We start from the raw sequence: 6,923 nt of genomic DNA, 5'->3' as shown, positions 1-6,923 counted from the left end.
ATAGGGTCATAAAGAAAGCTTTTGGCACATTTTGACCTTCATAAATCAAAGTACTGAGTACAGGAGACGGGATGTTATGTTGAAGTTGTATAAGACTTTGTTGAGGCCTAATTTGGAGCATGGTGTGCAGTTTTGGTCACCTACCTACAGGGATGATGTAAACAAGGTTGAAAGGGTACAGAGAAAATTTAAATGGATGTTGCCAGGGCTAGAGGGCCTGAGTTATGAGGAAAGATCGAATAGGTTAGGACTACAACTAGAGGTCATACGTTAAGGGTGAAAGGTGAAAAGTTCACAGTTCAAAGTAAATTTATTACAAAAGTATGTAGGGTGGCATGGTAGCATAGAAATTAGCAAGATGTTACAGCCCGGGTCTTGGGAGTTCAGAGTTCAATTCTGGCACCATCTGTGAGGAATTGGTACATTCTCCCCCTTAATCATGAGAGTCTCCTCCAGGTGCTCCAGCTTCCTCCCACAGTCCAAAGACATACCAGTTAGTAGGTTAATTGGTCATTGTAAATTGTACCATGATTAGGCTAGAGTTAAATAGGTAGGTTGCAGAGTACAGCGACTCATTAGGCTGGAAAGGCCTGTTTCACGCTGTACCTTTAAATAAAGTCCTCTGTTGGCCAGTGTCAACTATAGATGTAGTGACCCAGCTATCTACATGATAGGCAAGCCAGTGCAGTACAATATGGAGATACAATATAACGCATCTCCCCCATTTCACGCACATCTGCTCTCACTCCATCCTCCCGCGAACCCACTAGGAATAGGGTTCCCCTTGTCCTCAGCTACCACCCCACCAGCCTCCGGGTCCAACATATAATTCTCCGTAACTTCCGCCACCTCCAACGGGATCCCACCACTAAGCACATCTTTCCCTCCCCGCCCTCTGCTTTCCACAGGTATCGCTCCCTACGCGACTCCCTTGTCCACCTGTCCCCCCCCCCCCATGCCTCCCCACCGATCTCCCTCCTGGCACTTATCCTTGTAAGCAGAATAAGTGCTACACATGTCCTTACACTTCCTCCTTCACTACCATTCAGGGCCCCCAGACGGTCCTTCCAGGTGAGGTGACACTTCACCTGTGAGTCGGCTGGAGTGATATACTGCGTCTGGTGCTCCCGATGTGGCCTTCTATATATTGGCGAGACCCAACGCAGACTGGGAGATCGTTTTGCTGAACACCTATGCTCTGTCCGCCAGAGAAAGCAGGATCTCCCAGTGGCCACACATTTTAATTCTACATCCCATTCCCATTCTGCTATGTCTATCCACGGCCTCCTCTACTGTAAAGATGAAGCCACACTCAGGTTGGAGGAACAACACCTTATATTCTGTCTGGGTAGCCTCCAACCTGATGGCATGAACATTGACTTCTCAAACTTCTGCTAATGCCCCACCTCCCCCTCATACCCCATCTGTTATTTATTTATATACATTCTTTTTCTCTCTCTCCTATTTCTCCCTCTGTCCCCCTCACTATACCCCTTGCCCATCCTCTGGTTTTCCCCCCTCCCCCTTTTCTTTCTCCCTAGGCCTCCTGTCTCATGATTCTCTCATATCCCTTTTGCCAATCAACTTTCCAGCTCTTGGCTCCATCCCTCCCCCTCCTGTCTTCTCCTATCATTTTGGATCTCCCCCTCCCACTGTCAAATCTCTTCCTAACTCTTCCTTCAGTTAGTCCTGATGAAGGGTCTCGGCCCAAAACGTCGACTGTACCTCTTCCTAGAGATGCTGCCTGGCCTGCTGCGTTCACCAGCAACCTTAATATGTGTTGCTTGAAATTCCAGCATCTGCAGATTTCTTCGTGTGATGGAGAGCAAGTTGTTGCCCATGTAGTGGGGCTCACCATCTTCACGCATCTGATGAATCCAAAGGAACGGCAGAGACTGATACAGTTTGGCACAAGTGGTGTTGCAGGGTTGAACTCAGTGTAAGATGGCCTTAGGGACACTGGCTTTGAATTTTCCCTCGCAGTTTACTCCTGAAGCCTTCCCCATGAGTGGGTATAGCTGCAAGGTACTGGAGGTTTGAGATTAGAATTTTCCTTCTCCTGGATGAACTGCTGATGAGACCCATGTGCCCCAAATCTCTAAATAAACACTAAATAAAGTATGTGTCACCACATACATACATGAAGATTCATTTTCTTGCAGTCATCCACAGCAGAATGATGAAACACAATAGAATCAATGAAAAGCTGATAACCAATGTGTAAAAGAAGATAATATGTTCAAATACAATAAATAAATAGACAAATAAATGAATAATTTAAACAATACAAGGAAGATGAGTTGCAGGGTCGTTGAAAGGGAGTGTATAAGTGGGGGAATCATTTCAGAGTTGAGTTGACTGAAGTTATCTGCGCTGTTCCAGGAGCCTGATGGTTGTAGGATAATAACTGTTCTTCAACCTGTTGATATGGGACATAGGGCTCCTGTACCTCCTGCCTGAGGGTCGCAGTGAGAGAAGAGAGCCTGGCCTGGATGGTGGGTCCTTGGTGATGGAGTCTACTTTCTTGTGGCAGCTCTCCATGCAAATATGCTCAATGGTGGGGAGGACTTTAGTTCAAAGTTCAAAGTGAATTTGTTGAGATTCAATTTCTTGTGGGTGTTCACAGTAGAACAATGAGAAGAGAATCAAAAAAAACTACACACAAAGACTGACAAACAACCAATGTGCAAGAGGCAAACTGCAAATAAAAGGAGCTAATAACAAACACACAAGTAAATAAATAATATTGAGAACATGAAGTATAAAGTTCTTGAAAGTGAGTCCATAAGTTGTGGAATCAGTTCAGTGTTGTGGTGAGTGAAGTCATCCACACTGGTTCAGGAGCCTGATGGCTGAGGGGTAGTAACTGTTTCTGAACCTGGTGGTGTGGGACCTCCTGTAATAACTGTTCCTGAGGGATAATAACTGTTCCTGAACCTGGTGGTGTGGGACCTCCTGCATCTGTACCTGTATTTTGCTATGTAACATTTGCTCTGTATTTGGAGTCAAATGGTGAACTTATAAAATGTTGCTGGGCAGAGGGAATATTGGAAATTTCCACATATTAGTTAGAAGAATTACAGAACTATTTAGTCCCTGTCCTTTTTAGTTCCAACCTAAATTGATGTTGATTCTGTCAACAGCAGTAGAAATATTGATTGTATAGGGAACACAAAAATATTTACATTAAGTTAACTTAATGTGATAATGGGTTAAGAGATATGCTCTTAGTTTAATAACATAGTTTGATATTATAAAAAATTACTTTTATAAATTATAACATATACCTAAAAATTAAATGTAGTCTTTATGTTTTGCTGCCAGGATTGTACAATGTCGATCTACTATTGTAATGAATTGATCTCTATCTGCATTCTCAGCCCTCCCTTTTCAGTCCTGATGAAGCTTCTTGGCCCAAAACCTCAACTGCTTATTTTCCACATAGATGAAATGACCTGCCAAACTCCTCCAGCATTTTGTATTTGTTGCTGAAGACACATTTTTCACAGTACCTTGGTGCATGCAGCCATAGAGTAATTGAACATTACAGCATAGAAACAGGCACTTCGGCCCAGCGTTCCCTCTAACTTGTGATGACCAGTGCGTGCAAAAATCTTGTGCTGTGCAATTTTTTGCCCAGTGACAATAATACATGCACACCGAATAATTTCTTTGATAAAAACAGTATAAAGAAGCTGGCTCTAAATCTGCAGAGAAGTCATAGCAAATTCCCCGTTGTCAACACTGTTCGCATCAAAAACCAGAAGGAGAAATGTGATTGTGCACTTAACATGCCATGCCAATGAGGTCGAGGGTGACAACCTTTTGTACGCAGTTTAATTTCCTTTCTGCACTGGTAGCAAAAGATGTGTACATGTGCACATCTTAGAGGGAACATTGTTTTGGCGCATCTAGTTCGTGCCAATCTGCCTAGTCCTATCAGACCATTGCCATCTATACCCCTCTCATCCATGTACCTATCCAAATTTCTTTAATCATTGAAATCAAACCCATGTCCACCACTTCCACACTCTCTTCGCCCTCTGAGTGAAGACGTTCCTCCTCAGGTTCCCCTTAAACATTCTACCTTTCACCCTTAACCCATTACCTCTGGTTGTAGTCTCCCCCAACCTAAGTACAAAAAAAAACCTGCTCGCATTTACCCTGTCTATATTGTGTATACACATGACAGTAATCAACCAATTTACCAGATTTAAATCCGATTAATGTTTTTTTGCATATTAAGTTTTGAAATCCAAGGTTTTGTATTGCATTGGTATAATATTCTCTGAAACAGATGAAGTTACCGAGGCTATTGCTTGACTCCCGGACTCCACAAGGGGGAGCGCGAGGTCCTTTAAAACTCGACAGATACCTGTTGATCACGGATTCACTAAAACATTCATCAGGTCTCGCTAAAATTCGTAGGTTACTTTATTTTTTTTTAAAAAAATGAATCAAGCTACACAACAGAACTAAACAAACGAAATCTCGTTTCATTTTATTACAATTGCATATTCCTGGGGTGTTCTAAATGTTACCATAATATTAAAATCTTGGAAAGATATGCCGATGACAAATGAGGTAAATTAAAGGATTAATCATTTCCAAATACAGAAATGCCTGGCCTAACCTAAAACAGAAATGTGAGCGGATAAAATAATCCGTGCAATTTTCGTAAGGTTTATCGCATTTTGGGAAAGATCAGGAGGCAGCTAAGTGTGCGGGTGACTTTCTGGTGCCGTCGTCCAGGGGCGCAAATTCCTTGTCTGGCTGAAGACCTTGCGATCTCTAACCTCGAGAATTCATTAAGACCACAAGACAGAAGGACAGAATTAGACCACTAGGCCCATCGAGTTTGCTACCGTTATTCCATCATGGCTGATTTATTATCCCTCTCAACCCCATTCACCCGCCTTCTCCCTATAACGTTTCACGCTCTTACTAATCACGGACCTATCAATCTCCAATCGCTGACTTGGCCTCTACCGCCAGATTCACTGCCCTCTGGCTAAATGAATTCAAAGTTCAAAGTAAATTTATTATCAAAGTACACGTCTGTCACTATACACAACCCTGATTCATTTTCTTGCGGGCATACTCAATAAATCCAATAACCATAATAGAATCAATGAAAGGCCGCACCAACTGGGCGTACAACCAGTGGGCAAATATAAAAAGAAAGAAGTAATAATAATAAATAAATAAGCAATAAGTATCGAAGAATATGAAATGACGAGTCCTTGAACGTGTCCATAGGTTGTGGGAACATTGCAGTGATGGGGTGAGTGAAGACGAGAAAATCTGCAGATGCTGGAAATCCAAAGCAGTACACACAAAATGCTGGAGGAACTCGGCGGGCCACGCAGCATCTATGGAAAAGAGTAAAGTGTCGGCGTTTCGGGCGAGACCCTTCATCAAGACTGGAAGTCAGAGTAAGAAGTAGGGGTAGAGGAGCAAGTACAATATGGTAGTTGATAGGTGAAACCAGGATGGGGGAGGGGTGAAGTAAAGAAAAAGCTGGGAAGCGGATAGATGAAAGAGATAAAGGGTTGGAGAAGAGGAATCTGGTAGGAGAGGGTAGAAGACCATGGAAGAAAGGGAAAGAGGAGAAGCACCAGAGGGAGGTAATGGGCAGGTAAGGAAACGAGGAGCGAGAGGGAAACAGGAATGGGAATAGTGAAGGAGGGAGCAATTACCCTAAGTTCAGAAATCGATGTTCATGCCATCAGATTGGAGGCTACCCAAGGTGTTGTTCCTCCCATCTGAGTGTGGCCTCATCGCGGCAGTAGCGGATGTCGTGGACTGACATGGGGTGAGTTGAGTTGAGTGAAGTTATCCCTTCTGGTTCATCAGATGGTTGAGGGGTCATAACTGTTTCTAAACCTGGTGGTGCGAGTCCTGAGGCTCCCGTACCTTCTCCAGCATCCGCAGATTTTCTCTCGTTCGTACCTTCTTCCTGATGGCAGCAGCACGAAGAGAGCATGACTTGGGTGGTGGGAGTCTTTGCTAATGGATGCTGCCCTCCTGCGTGTAGAATGTGTTCAATGGGGGAGGGGGGATTTTACCCGATATGCAACCCGTCACTATACTCTCCACACACATCTATAGAAGCTTATCAAAGTTTTAGACGTCACGTCAATTCTTCGCAGACTCCTCAGGAAGAGGAGGGGCTGCCGCGCTCTCTTCGTAATTGCCCTTACACGCTGGGCCCAGAGCAGGCCCTCTGAAATGATCACACCGAGGAACTTAGTTACTAACCCTCTCCACCTCTGAGGACTGGCTCGTGGACCTCTGATTTCCTCCTGGTGAAGTCAATAATCAACTCCTTGGTCTTGCTGACATCAAGAAGTGTTGTGGTACCACTCAGGCGGCTGTTCACTTTTCCTCCTGGTACCACGCAGCAGGCCAGGCAGCATCTGTAGGAAGGGGTGCAGTCGACGTTTCAGGCCGAGACCCTTCGTCAGGACTAACTGAAGGAAGAGTGGGTAAGGGATTTGAAAGTTGGAGGGGGAGGGGGAGATCCAAAATGATAGGAGAAGACAGGAGGGGGAGGGATGGAGCCAAGAGCTGGACAGGTGATAAGCAAAAGGGGATACAAGAGGATCATGGGACAGGAGGTCCGGGAAGAAAGACAAGGGGGGGGGGACCCAGAGGATGGGCAAGAGGTATATTCAGAGGGACAGCGGGAGAAAAAGGAGAGTGAGAGAAAGAATTTGTGCATAAAAATGAGTAACAGATGGGATACGAGGGGGAGGCGGGGCCTTAGCGTAAGTTAGAGAAGTCGATGTTCATGCCATCAGGTTGGAGGCTACCCAGACGGAATACAAGGTATTGTCGCTAACCGCGTAGCTGGCTATAATTATCTGATGGGGGGGGGGAAGACTTGGTGCTCGCTACATAAAAGATATACTTTTTTTATT

Source organism: Mobula birostris, chromosome 1, assembly GCF_030028105.1.
Source record: "Mobula birostris isolate sMobBir1 chromosome 1, sMobBir1.hap1, whole genome shotgun sequence".
Lineage (NCBI taxonomy): Eukaryota > Metazoa > Chordata > Chondrichthyes > Myliobatiformes > Myliobatidae > Mobula > Mobula birostris.
The sequence above is the reverse complement of the archived record's forward strand: the minus strand, read 5'-3'. Positions refer to the sequence as shown.